The sequence below is a fragment of the Rousettus aegyptiacus genome, unplaced genomic scaffold (genome assembly GCF_014176215.1).
Source record: "Rousettus aegyptiacus isolate mRouAeg1 unplaced genomic scaffold, mRouAeg1.p scaffold_m13_p_12, whole genome shotgun sequence".
NCBI classification, from domain to species: domain Eukaryota; kingdom Metazoa; phylum Chordata; class Mammalia; order Chiroptera; family Pteropodidae; genus Rousettus; species Rousettus aegyptiacus.
Genome location: NW_023416287.1, coordinates 27,132,403 through 27,146,387, shown reverse-complemented (window position 1 = coordinate 27,146,387; position 13,985 = coordinate 27,132,403). Strand labels below are relative to the sequence as shown.

General features: G+C 36.3%; 1 protein-coding gene across 2 annotated transcripts in view; it reads right to left on the bottom strand.

Annotated features, from left to right (window-relative positions):
• PLCB1 (phospholipase C beta 1) overlaps nucleotides 1–13,985 on the bottom strand; it is a 612,038-nt gene that overhangs the window by 16,829 nt on the left and 581,224 nt on the right. The gene's annotated exons all lie outside the window — the stretch shown is intronic.

Here is a 13,985-nt window from a genome sequence, read left to right as displayed (position 1 = left end):
TCTCATGGAGATCCCATCCTTGCGCAGGCCTGCATATCAGAGTATTCTCATCTGCACACACTTTTGTCTTAACTTCTTTTAAGACATACTAAGCATTAGTAATTACCCAACTTAAGCTCTAGCAAAATTGCACTTTCTTGACTTAGAGCCTGTGCATTGTATTTGAAAAACAAGAGACAGGCTGTGTCCAATGTCCTGTGATGAACTCAGCCATGCCCCTAGAGAACGTCCTTCTCCTGATCACCTAAAATTAGTTTTGGTTTTTCTTTTTCTTTTTATAAATGTATATTTTGAGGGTGGTTAGCTGTTCTACGATTTTATCATGATAATTGATTTTGATGTTTAGGGTGAGAGGATATCCTAATTATAGAGTCACTCTTTCTAAATATGATGTTTAGTCTTCTGCTTAAATTGCTGTGGTTTCAGGTTGGCCATTTACAACTTGATCTGAGAGGCAAACAGACATGCATTCTATTGGCCTTATGGGGTTTTGAGAAATCTGATTGCCATGCCTGAATTCTCTACTGGAGGTGAAGTTGGAAATTATGATGTAGTTTCTTGGAGAGAGTACACTGAAACAAGGCCAGGTAGACAGGTAAATGAATGAGTGAGACCAGGGAGTAATGGTGGTAATTGCAGAGGGTGTTCCCCATAACAAAGAGCAGCCACTCAGTCTTGCCAACTAGATTGCTGCCACGTTTGTGCCCAAGGTTGCCACACCTTCTGATTTTTCAGAAGCTAGGAATCTGTATCTTCATGTTAAATCTTCTGGTTTGCCAGTGTTGGCACCTACATTAGAAATTTAAAGCACACTGTGCAGGTCAATTTGCTACTGCTGGAATATCTTAGTAATGTATTCTTTGGACTGGTCTTTGGACTTGATAAACACTTAGAAGTCTGCTGAGGCCTCCCTACTTAGGGATTGGACTCCATTTTCTTTGCCACATGGATGGCGACATTACCATATTGTGATGGTGTCCTGAACCTTTGATGAGGTACTCATCATTGGGAAGGAGAAGACACTTTAATGGGAGATAAGCTTTTGACCCTATTCTAGGCAGCTCCCCTGGAAGGTGCTTGCTAAATAATTCAGAATGTCTCCCTAATTTTTCCATTTTTTCATTAATCAAATTGTGGTGTCGTGATTGTGCTAAACCCAAAGGATTTGGAATGGGAAATCTGATAAACCTCATTGCAAGGTGCTTTTATAGAAATGTTTCTTTTTAAGTCTTCTAGGCCAGATAATTCTGTTGATTGATAGTCCCCCCTCCTTTTTTTCAAGAGGTCTGCAGAGATCATTTGGAACAACACAAAGTGGTTACTCTACTGACTTTACCTTTGGGGGTCTAATATGAATGGCAGTTAATTTAGAGTAATTCTAGGTAAAGCAGATTTGAATTCCATTATCCTGGTCTATAATGCAGAAAATGATTAGTTATCCCCCAAATTTATATTCACCCTTTCATGATGTCTGCTGTGCCTCGATGGCAGCTTCCTAGACAAAGACAATGTTTACAAGCCCTCCTCATTATCTTTGCATCCCAGGGTGGCCATTTGACCAGTTCTTGCCAATGAAATGCAAGGCAGTACTTTTCGGAGGCATATGAGGCACCTCAACTGTTTCTTTCTCTTTTTCATCAAGGCCCTAGAATAAGATAGATCCACATTATGAAAAGAACCCGAATTACCATATAGAAGCATGCTGTCCGCCAATCAGAAACAACCACTTTGGACTGTTATATAAAAGAGAAATGGAATTCTATTATACGAAGCCAATGACATTTTGGTGCTTCTTGTTACAGCAATTTGTGTTATACTAATCAACACATTCTCACATATATAATCTGTGTTGCAGGATTTACATTAAATGATGAATATACATGTAGATATCATGAGTGTCTCTCTTATTGATGATTCATCTTTATTAGTCAATTTTTATACCATAAAGATGGCCTCTTGAAGTTGCTTGTGACTTATTTGGTTAGATTTGAAGCAGAATTACAAAATAATCTTAACGATAAATCTTGAGTGCTTTGTAGCTACTTTATAGCCATAAGAAAAAAGAGCTAGTGTTATGAAACCCTGGGGCATTTTTAGTTTCCATCAATCTTTATCTATTTCTCTCCTACAAAGAAAATGCAAAAATAAAAAGAAATTCCTTTTCTTCAATTGTTATAACTGGATAAAGTATATATAGAACCAAGAATATATGGCCATAATAAAGTTATTCTTATAAAGACAGGAATGGGTAACTTTAATTAAGCACTATTGTAAATCAATTTTAAGATATTATTCCTTTTTCTTTTGCTTGAATAACAAGGCAGAGCTAGTCAGCGAAATCTTGCTTTCTGTTTCTACCTGCCCATTAGGCTGCCATCTCCCGGCATACATAACCTTGGGGTTGCTTCCAAAAACTTGTGTGATTTCTTCAAATCAGCCAATCTAAGGGATTAAAAGTCCTTCTGATGCATCATAGGCATCCTTACTTACACAGGGAAAAAGGCCTTTAAGGAGATCTACTAGTGACAGAAAAGTTAACTAGGTTCTACCAAGCCTGTTCTGGTTCTCAGTTGGCTTTGCTAGCCAGAGAGTTATCTTAACCCCAAATCCCGTAATACATCCCGGTACTTACAATACTGAACTGGACAGCAAATGCCACTGGTTCGTGGCTCATTCTCTACATTTACTCACTTTTTTTGCCTTTACTTCCTCAAACATTCATTAATTTATTCATTCATTTATCCAAAATTAATCACGTGCCTAGGTACCTGGCACTGTGACTAATACTAGGCATAGAGACATGAATGAGACACAGCCTTGGTTTGAAGGAGTCCCCAGACCAGTGGGAGAATGTGAAATATAAAACAAAGTGACATGCTGAAATAAATACTGTGATAAAGTTATAAGCAACATACAATAGTAGCACAAAGGAGGGAGTCATCACCTTTTCTTGGTATCAAAGAATAGGAATTACCTAAGATGAAAGCACTGAATCTCATTAAACTCCAGTCCCTTTGCACACTTGTCCAGGTGACTTCCATTTAACTATACCAAGGGCTCATCCATGTCATTTCTTTTACTCTCTGTAGCACATCCAATTATATTCCAAAATAGCTAGAAGGGGAAAAATGTAGAAATTCTGAATTGTTTTTTTAAACAAGACTATTTTGTCTAATTGTATGCTAAGTGGAATAAAACACTGTAAACGTTGAAGATATCTCAATACAGCAGAGATCAGTGACCTGGCAATAACAGAAAACATTATTACATGCATAATTTTCATAATGCTATATAAAATCCCACTCAGAACACCTACTAATCCATTTCCTATCTATGAGTCCTTACCATTAATGATCACCTTTTAACACATGTCAATATATTGAAAAATATGACAGATTTTTCAACTGTTGATAGATTTCAACCTCAAGTTGTCTGACTTTTCAGAGGTGAAAAAACCTTCCTCTGCTTAGCACTTTCCATTATAATTAGACTGCAGATGTATTTCAAGGCCTCTTAACATTTTCTGTATCTGAAGAACATAACATTTTTTGGTAATAATGGTAAAACACAGAAATGATTAGGGCAGGAGCAAGCAGAGTGTGTGCATTTCTTATTAGAAATGCAAGTTTACAGGCCTACACCGAACTTACTGAATCAGAAACTCTGGGGGTGGGGGCTCAGTCACCTGTGTTAGTAAACCCCCTAGGCTAATTCTGATGAATCCAGAACCACTGATTTAGAATTTAAGCTTGGCAGGTGATTCCCATATACATGGATTTTTGAGGACCAGTCATATATTTAGTGATTAAGAGGCTTGCCAGGAAAGTAGTGTCAGATGGAAAATATTTTATAAACCTAAAAACACTTGACTGTTGTCAAGGTACATATATCAGATACTACGTAGTGGGTTCAATGCCATGGAAATTTGAATTACTGAGACTGTAGCATTCTAATCTTGGGGAACTTCTCATTCAGTTCTGAAGCTAACTATAGAAGTGATTGTCACTGCCCAACCTAGAACACTCTGGACTAAACTTTTCAATGCACGCCACCCTAATTTCCAACTGCCTGCTTTCTCTAGTGGAGGGCACAGCTGGCTGGAAGTGCTGCCTAGTGGTTGACATACATATACCCTGGCTCCCTTACTCTTGGGATAGAATAACTCTAAGATGCATATTCTACCAAGTCTTCCAGAGTTCCCTAGTAGGACTGAGCGCAAATATGCCTTGTGTTGGGTGCCTTCCCTTTCCTGCTTCACTTCTCTACTCACTACCAGATTCCTGAGATCACGTCTCAGAAACACTACTTATACTCAGATTCTTGTCTCAGGGTCTGCTTCTGGGAGAACCCAAAATAAGACATTAACTTACTTTAAGTTTATCAGCTGGCACATATTAGGTGTAAAAATTACAGGTGTTTTCTTATAGTTTTTGGATTGATGTACCCTAGTGTCTAATGCATCATATCATTTTACTTGCTTATAAACTACTTGAGCTGAAGAACTATCATAAATCACCTAATGCTAATATTTAGATTGAAAAATATCCATTCATTCCTTTCAGAATCTAACTGGCTTGAAGAGGCCATTGAATTAAATTCAAGCAGCAAACCAAGTAAATTTGAATTTGGATATCTTTTGGTCCCTACTATACAGATCTTAACCTCAGTGGTCATGTATAATGTAACAGAAGTCAAAACAGCTTTGAAATTATTTCCATGGAGAAGAGAAATTGATGTAAAGGCGAAAAGATAGACTGTGGCTGAAATGTGCCCAGCATAATGATGATGCACATTTTTTCTCCGCTTCATCCAGCAGCATGTGAAATGGAGGGATAAATTCAAATGCCAATTGGTTCTGGTGCTTTTGTTACATAACATTTCAAGTGAAAAAAAAAACTGTCAAGAAAAATTATGCTAAACATTGAGATGAATAAATAATGTATGATATAGTGAGCATATTCAAAAGCAGTCTATCCCATCAAAAGAAGACCAAATGTATTCCACAAGAAGAAATGTGTTACTGCATTGGTTTTAACAGCAGAAATATAATGATATCTTTAAGAAACGGCTTTTGCATTAAAATAATAATTGAATAACAGTACTGGAGATGTAATGTATGTTTACAGAAAAAGACTTCTGCTTTAAAATAAATATCTAATATACCTAACCATCAAAATGTATAATTTCAATGTTTTCCTAATAAATCAAAAGTTAATTGACATTTTCCCTCATTAGCCTGCCTTTTGACAAAATGATCTGTCTCAAAGAAGATGACCCATTTCACTAATTAATGAATTATTCTGTGTTTACATCTCAAACAAACAAAGTAAGTGCAGTTCCTGTGCCTTGATCACGTCACTGATATAAATACACAAATTAAACTTGTTTACTTTGTACAATTATGTTTGTACTTCTTACTTAGGAGCCAAATGCAATCAGTATTTTCAAGTAGAAATGCCACGAATCAAGAAAATATAGTCTTTTGGATTAAAATATAATCAGAAAGAAAACTGGTAATTTGGCTCTCTTTCCCTTTCACTCATCCATAAATTTCTATTTACCTTTCTCTACTCCCTTTAAATATTTATTTTTATGTCTAATATTTATTTAATAAATCAGTAACCAGCTTCTTTGGAAAATATATAACAGAATATATCTTTTGTTCACAATATATATAATTGTGAATTCGTCCAGTCAAACATGAACACTGTGATGAAATGGTCTCTTTAAAAAAATTTATTTCCACTGTGAGGTCAAAATAATGAGCTGAGAGTCAAGTAATTTATTGGAATTAGTTTCAAATTAAACTTGAAAACTGATTAATGGTTTTCCTATCAGTATGTGAGCTCTTCCTGTGAGTTCTCTTAAGACCTCAGGAAAATCATATTCAAGAAACAAATGAGAACACACCGATAATCTACTAATTTCTCAAAGAGAATAAGCCTTAAAATGCTTTTAGTGATGTACCCAGCTTGAATCCCAGAGGAGGTGTATGATTACTTCAATTAATCGTGGAATTGACTAATGAATATTTATTGATCACCCACTAATAATGTAAATGATTGACTCTGCAGTAGTCGGCTTCAGGAATCCTGAATAGTATATAGCAGTTGTCTCTTAAGGGTTGGAAACAAACTATAATTGGTGAGCCAAGGCAAAATTACATAATAAAATGAACTATTCATACAAGTTGAATTGCCAAATCAGTAAGTGTTATTGATTTGGGAACTCTGAATCACCGTGGGGAGACTAGCCTTTGAGTTAATCCATGAAACCAAAGCCTTCAATTATCACACATGAAAATAAACTAATTGCCAGTGTCTTAAGCACAATGATTTTCTTCTAGTAGGCCCACAGTAACTATTGTGTAATAGTTGTCAAATAACAATGTTTATTAGTATGAATATTTATTGAGCATTTATTATATTCTAGGTACTAGGTTAAGTGACAGGCATGGATTATCTGCACGGATTATCTCTTTGAATCTTCCTTCACATTATTCTATGAGGTAAATACTAATATCATTTAGTGGCTAAGTAACACAACTAGTCATACAGCTAATAAGTAATGAAGTCAGAATTCATAGTTATTCGTATGCCACAGTTTCCAATTATGTATAATAACCTCCTCTCCTATCAAGCATGAGCAAGAAGCCCACATATTTGTGTTTCCTCAATGACTCACTAGAATAGAAAGCTGGTAGAAACTTTTATAGAGAATAAAAGAAGAACAAAGGCAAAACTGATACATATTATGGTAGAGTGGAGAGTAGAATATTATGTTCCTTTTTTCTTTCCTCTCCTATTCTCACTGTTAGCCAAGTCTTACCACAGTTAAGTAGACACTTATTCAGTTAAATAACCCATAACCTTCAAAAATATTTTACTTGATTTCAATTTAGAGTTTACACTGGAAAAAAAATCAATAAATCTGACTAACAGAATTAGGAACGGCTTCTTCTAAAAATGTCTAGAGAGATAAAAACAAAACAAAACAAACTAGCGTCCTTTAATTAACAGGAGACTGAAGCTAAAAAAACAAAAACAAAAACAAAAACAAAAACCCATGCAAAAGTTTTTCAAAAGATAGCTAAAATGCCATCTCTAGAAGGAAATATTCTCCAACTCTACTGTGCGGACTAAAATCATTTTATAAAGCCTTGTTACACAAAGTGTGGTCCTAGGACCAATAGTAACACCTCAGGCTCATCCCAGACTCACTGAATCAGAATTTTCTTTTTAAACAAGATGTTCAGGTAATTCATATGCACATTGACACTTGAGAAGCATGGGTTTAAAGATATTTGTTAAGATTTTCTTAATGCGGGTATAAAGGGTTAAGTTGAAAAAGTTTAGGTTATGCTATTTTGAAATATTTTCTGTTGGCAGCTGTTATTTATAAAAAAGTTCCAGATTTGGTGCTTCTTTAAGATAAATTAAAGTTATTAAGCCAATCGAGAATGAGCTTACTTTTCCTAAATGCTGGCCTTAGAAGTAGATGAACCAATTAGGAATAGGGAGAGGTGCCTTACCAGATACAGGTTGTGTTATGGGGTTATAGTAATAGAGAGAATGGTGCAGACACAAGTAAAAACAAGTTAATCAATGGAATGGACTAGGTAGCCCAGAAAGTGACCCATGCATGTATGGAACTTCGATATATGAACATGGTGGCATGACAAATCAGTAGAAATGAAGAGGAATTCTTTAATAGATAAAGCTTTAAAAGATGGTTATCTATATAAACAAATAAGAAATTAGATCATTAACACACAGCATGCATAAAGATAAATTCCAGATAGGTTAAAAATTCAAAAGCCAAAACCCAAACTTTGAAATTTTTAGAATATAAATAAATATATTTCAGACCTCGGAGTAGATAGATTGCTTGTAAAAGCCCCGAAAACTCACAATAAACAATAAAACAAAAATTAAATACTTAAATTTAAGAATATGTTAAATAAATGACACCTTCAATAAAGTGAGAATGAAGTTATGAAGTGGGCAAAGATGTTCACCTGACAAAAGTACTTAAGGTAAAAGTCAGATAAAGGATTGCTATAAAGCAATAAGACAAGAAAAATCACCCAATTTAAAAATAAGCAAAAGGTACAAAAAGGCATTTTACTTAAGAAACATACATGGGCAAAACCAAAGTAACAGCAAACAAACAAAATGAAAAGATGATCATTCTTGCCATTGACCAGGGAAAAGTTAATAAAGGCCACAATGTTATATAATTTTATATCGATCTTAATGGAGAATACTGGGAAGTCTGACTTGAATACCAACTGTTGGCAAGTATCCGGATCAACAGGGTCTTTCATACACTGCTGAGGGAAATGCTAAGTGATAGAGTTCCTTTGGAAGACAATTCAGCATTGTCTTTTAAAACTAAAGATTCATATTCCCCATGATATAGCATTTCTGCACTTTGGAATACAGCCAAGAAAAACTCTTGATAGAGTTTGCATACTAGGGGATATATGCAAAAAATGTTTATAGTAGATCTGCTTATAATAACAATCAACTGAAAATTCCTAAAATGTCCTTCAACAGGAGAGCAGATAAATAAACTCCAAGATATTCAGAGAATACATGTTAGAAGTCGAAACAAACAAGAGCTACATCCAATCATATAATTGTATATAGATGATATAATTAGTTTTATTAAAATTTTTGTATTATTTGACATAGAGAAAAGTACATATCAGTGTAGTAGATTGATTTAAACAAAAACCACACTTCTTCACTCCTCACTTGTTACTTTTCTTTTTTTTTTTTGCCAGCGAGATATGGCAAAAGTGACATTGCCCCAGTTCCGAGTGTATTTCTCGGAAGGTCTTCTGTGGTTCCACTCTTGCTCTTTGAACCATGCCACCAGCCTGTGAACCAGACTGGACTTGCCCATTGGCAGATAAGAGGTTATATGGAGAGATCCTGTTATTTTAGCTGAGGCCATCTTAGACCAGCTTAAAGCCAGCTGAACCCCATATGTGAAAGAGGGTCCAGCCAAGATCAGCAGAGTTGCCTCCCTGACTCTCAGCTGACACATGAGTAAGACCAGTCAAGACAAGAAGAATGTCCCAGGAACCTGTGACTAATATTGAATGCTTATTGTTTTAGGCCACTGAGTTTTGGGTGGTATTTGTTATGCAACAATAGCTGATATAATAAATGTGTCATACTCATTTAATTGTCACACAAATCAGGAACGAGAATATTACCAGCACTACAGAAGCCCCCCTCTTACCACTTCCCAGTCACCGGGCACACCGTTTCCCACCCAAAGTAGCTATCCTTTTTAACTTCATACAAATGTAATAACATTATATATACTTTTTTTAGTGTCTGGCTCCTTTCAAGCAGTATTTGTGAAAATAGTATTTAATTGTGTGAATATGTTATACTCTGTTCATTGATGTAACACTTGATGGACATTATGCTAGTTCCAGTTTGGGGCTATTATAAACACTGCGACTATGGATATTCGAGTCTGTGTCTTTCAGTGAATATATGCATACATTTCTGTTGGGTTTAGCAATGTACTTCAAGTGAAAAACATAGGTCCCAAAAGATCATACACAGTATAATACTTTGTTTTGATACTTTTGCATATATTATCATATATCAGTATGAATCTTTTAATTTCACATGATGGTATTTTAAGAAATTAAAAATAGCTAAAACCAAAAAATAAAATATGTCATACAAATAAATATGTATATGATATAGATATACATGTGCACACATATATATATGCATATGTATGCATATATGTATATGTATATTTGTATAATGCATATGTATATCTATACCTATGTAAATATAAAAGTACAAGAATTATACATACAAGATTCAGATTCATGGCTACCTTGGAGGATAGAGGGTGGGGTGAGAGAAGCAGGGGTACCAGAGTGGGGAGAAACTAGTGTTTTAGTTTTTGTGTTGTGTAATTATTTCATGGATATTTATTATATTATAAATAGGTCAATATGGGAAGGGTGTGCCATAAGCCAAGGATTATTATTTATTCAGTTCTATAATTGTCGTCTATTAAATATGTAGAATGACCTAAATAAAGTAGTTGGTTAGAACTAAAGGGTCTTAAAAAGTCATCAATCCATGTGGCAATTTTATATTTGAAAAGACTGAAGACCACAGGGTTTAAGTGACTTGGCCAAAGTTATTCAGATATATCATGATATGAATCCAGTCTGAAAAGGTGCATTTTAAAGGCAGTTATTTTTCACTATGCTTTATACTTGGTATGAATTCTGTTTCCTTACAAATGCCCAGTGCTGATATGGAAGCCATTATAGTCTAGCTTCTCAAAATAAGATTTTTCTGCTTTCCCCCCTCTGAAGAGTATTCTTTTCTTCAGATAAATGTTTTGAACGTTCCTATTAAACCTGCCAGAATGCAGAATGAGGAAATTAGAAAGGTGAGTTGTTTTGTTTTATCCTATTTTGCCAGTAATGCCATTAATTGCAGCACATTTCTTATATTTCTTAGAAGTTGGAGGGAATCCTGGGTTGGGAAGGCTGGCAACTTGAGATAAGTTCTGTTGCAGCTGGGTGAACTTGACCTTTATAGATTTCCCTCTGGACTTGATTTTACATCAAGAGGGGGACTTGGCCACAAAATTACAATGGAAATACTATTATTGTTTTCCCATTTTTTATTGTTCACCCAAGAGCACAATTCAAAATATACTCTGGCCTTCATTTCTCTTATGAGACAATACCCTAGAATTTCTGAGGGTGTTTGTGTGGCAGGTGTGTGTGTGTGTGTGTGTGTGTGTGAGTGTGTGTGTGTGTGTGTGAAGGTGGTTATCGGACCACCGCCACCCCTCATTTCTGAAATGTCTGAATCTTTCTCCTATCTAGTCCCGTGCTTACGATTTCCGGGTCAGTTCTACATTTTGGTCACATTCCCTTAGTAATGAGATGTGTTTTGCTATTTCCACGAAAGACAGAAATTCTAAATTCATTGTGCACACATCATTTAAAATTTCTCCTCTCCCTGTTATGTTATTTAAACTTTTCCTACATATCAATTAGTTTGAAATAATAAGTCTTTAGGCTATCCATTAATTGCTGCACTGTAGACATGATCTGTATTTAAAATTACGCCAGGAAAATTAAGCTGCAGCACAAAGGAGTCTTGGCTAACAGTGAAGGCTTCCTAGCCCTTCAGAGAAGCGTAAGGAGATAATGGGGACAAGGAATACACAGGAGGCCCCTTCCCAAGTTTGTCATTTACCAGTCTGAGATGTGAAAACAGACTGCTTCAGTTGTAGGCTCTTCCTTGCTTTTCAGTTTTCATTTTGAATTCTTACTGTATTTGGTCATGCCGAGGCAGAAGAAAACGGTTGTCAGCCAAATGTCCTTTTCTAGTAGAAATTTATTATAAATAGTCTAAAGGCAACTCAGCTTCATAATGAATTTCCCTACTTCTCCTCCCTCTGCAAAAACAACACATCTAAATCTGTAATCTTGGTTAACTTTGTGGGAGGTGAAAGGGGACGGAAGGAGGGAGAGGGGGAGAGAGAGGAGAGGTGTTGCAGCTGCCAGCCTTACCCGCTAGTGCCTTGATTTTTGTAAACACCCACGGCTTTATTCAAAGAAATATTACTTGCAAAGAAGAAGAGGTAGCAGGACTCCCCGTTGCTTGCTGAGATCCCCTGGGGCTTAAGGGGGGTGTTGCGTTTGTAAGCTTTCCTTCATCCTTAATCAGAGCTCTAGGCTGTCCCGAAAAATGCCCTCTGGTTCTGTCTGACCCCTTCCCACCCTGCTGAGTAGTAATTTCAGCAACCGAGGACTGTGGAAATGATTTTTTAAAACTAAAAAAGAGAAGGGAAAGACTAAAAAAAAGTGAGAGAAAGTGACTTATGGGTGACATCTTTCATGCCCTCTCTACCCAAGGAAGTTTAAGTTTATGGATGTTTATTTTGCCTTCGTGTGCTCTTCCCCTTTTCTCCCTGGCTTCTTGTTTCTGCCTCAACATGATTAATCATTTTGACTTCAGGTCTGGCGAAGCCAAGTATTGTGGAGTCGTTCTTGCCACCTAGTGGTGAAACAGTGCATTAACGTACTAGAAATGCTTTAGGAAAGGTAAAAAGGAGAATTTTCTTTGTAGAATAATAACGCTTTAGCCAGAACCCACACAATCATATAAAATATTTTAGATTGTTGAAAGAGCAAAAAGTATCACATCATGGGTGTCATCGTTTAAGAGATTCACACAGAAGCGAGAGAATCTTTCTAGGGAAGCTTTTTCTTTTCCTTGCTTGTTAATCTGTAAGTATTTACAATTTTCTCTGCAGTACAGTAGTTCCCCCTTATCTGCAGTTACACTTTATGTGGTTCCAGTTACTTTCAGTCAACCGTGGTCCAAAAATATTAGATAGAAAATAGCAGAAATAAGTAATTTTCAGTTTTAAATTGGATGCCCTTCTGAGTAGAATGATGAAATCTCACACGGTCCCACTCTATCCCTCCAGAGGCCATGAATCATCCTTTGTCCAGCCTTTTCACACTGTGCACAGTCCTGTTAGTTACTTAGTAGCCTTCTCAGTTATCAGATCGGTTACGAGAGAGAGAGAGAAAGAGAGGGGGAAAGGGTGAGAGAGAGAGAGAGAGAGAGAGAGAGAGAGAGAGACTACATTCATATAACTTTTATTACAGTATATTGTTATAATTGTTCTATATTATTATGAGTTATTCTTGTTTATCTCTTACTGTGACTAATTTAAAATTAAGCTTTATCATGGATATGAATGCATAGGAAAAAAAAACAGTATGTACTGGGTTTGGTACTATCTTCAGTTTCAAGGCATCCACTGGGGGGCTTGGAATTTATCCCCTGCAGATAAGGGGGGCCACAGTATAGGTGTTCATAGTAGTACTTCTTATCATAGTTAAAAGCTGGAAACAACCTAAGTGCTCATCGATAGTGGAATTGATAAATTATAATGTATTCAAATAATGTGTAACATTGAAATAACTGAACTACGGCTATATACAAGAAATAAATGAAGCTAGGTGCAGAAGACTGCAGACTGTGTGATTCCATTAAAGTAAAATTTCAATACTTCTAGAAAAACTAATGTCTATATTGACTGAAGTTGGAATGGTGGTTACTTCAGGATAGAGGTGGTACTGATGGGAATGGAGCATGAGAGAAGATTCTGGGGTGTTGATAATATTTTGTGTTTTGATGTAGGTGGTAATCGCATAAAAAAAATTTTTGTCAGGCTCTGCCCTTACAACTTGGGCATTTAATTTTTTCTCTCAGGTTTTCATCTATGGACTAATAACCTACTTTATTCCTTATGTGCCCATCATTCCTGTGATGAATGCTTTTTTCTGGATAAGCCACTTTTCAGAAACTTCGATATGTGTGTATGTTTCCATATCTTCTTTAAACTCATGAAGATTAGTTAATTAAACTCAAAATATTAATTAATAACTTGGTAGGAGTTATTAGGGGTATTTCAACCACCAGCTGTGTGAATCTTACCTGACTCCCTGGCCCTAGTCTCCCCTCTAGTCATAGTGACAAACAGAGCTTATTTCCAGGACACTTGGGGCCAGCCAGGGGCTGTGTATGTGATTGTGTTGTTGTACTAAGCGTCCACTGCCTGGAGTATCTAGCACTGGGGAGGAAAGATTACTGATTTGCAGTGTAAGAAAACGATAACCGCCTACGGAGGGGAAAGAATGGAGGAAATCAGAGAGCAAACAATGCCTTTGGAGGTTCCTGGCCACTTCTGAAAAGTTTCAATGTTAGGATATAAAGATGACCCTTCTCACACTTAACCAACCAACCACAGGAAAAGGAAGTGCCCCTTTACTCACAGTTTGCTCTTCGTCTGGAACTGACCCTCTGCTAACATGATTTCTGAGAACATGGGAAAGGCGAGGAGAGCGGATTTCCTAGAACCACCAGCCCATCCTGAGAACACTTTGAACACTAGGATGC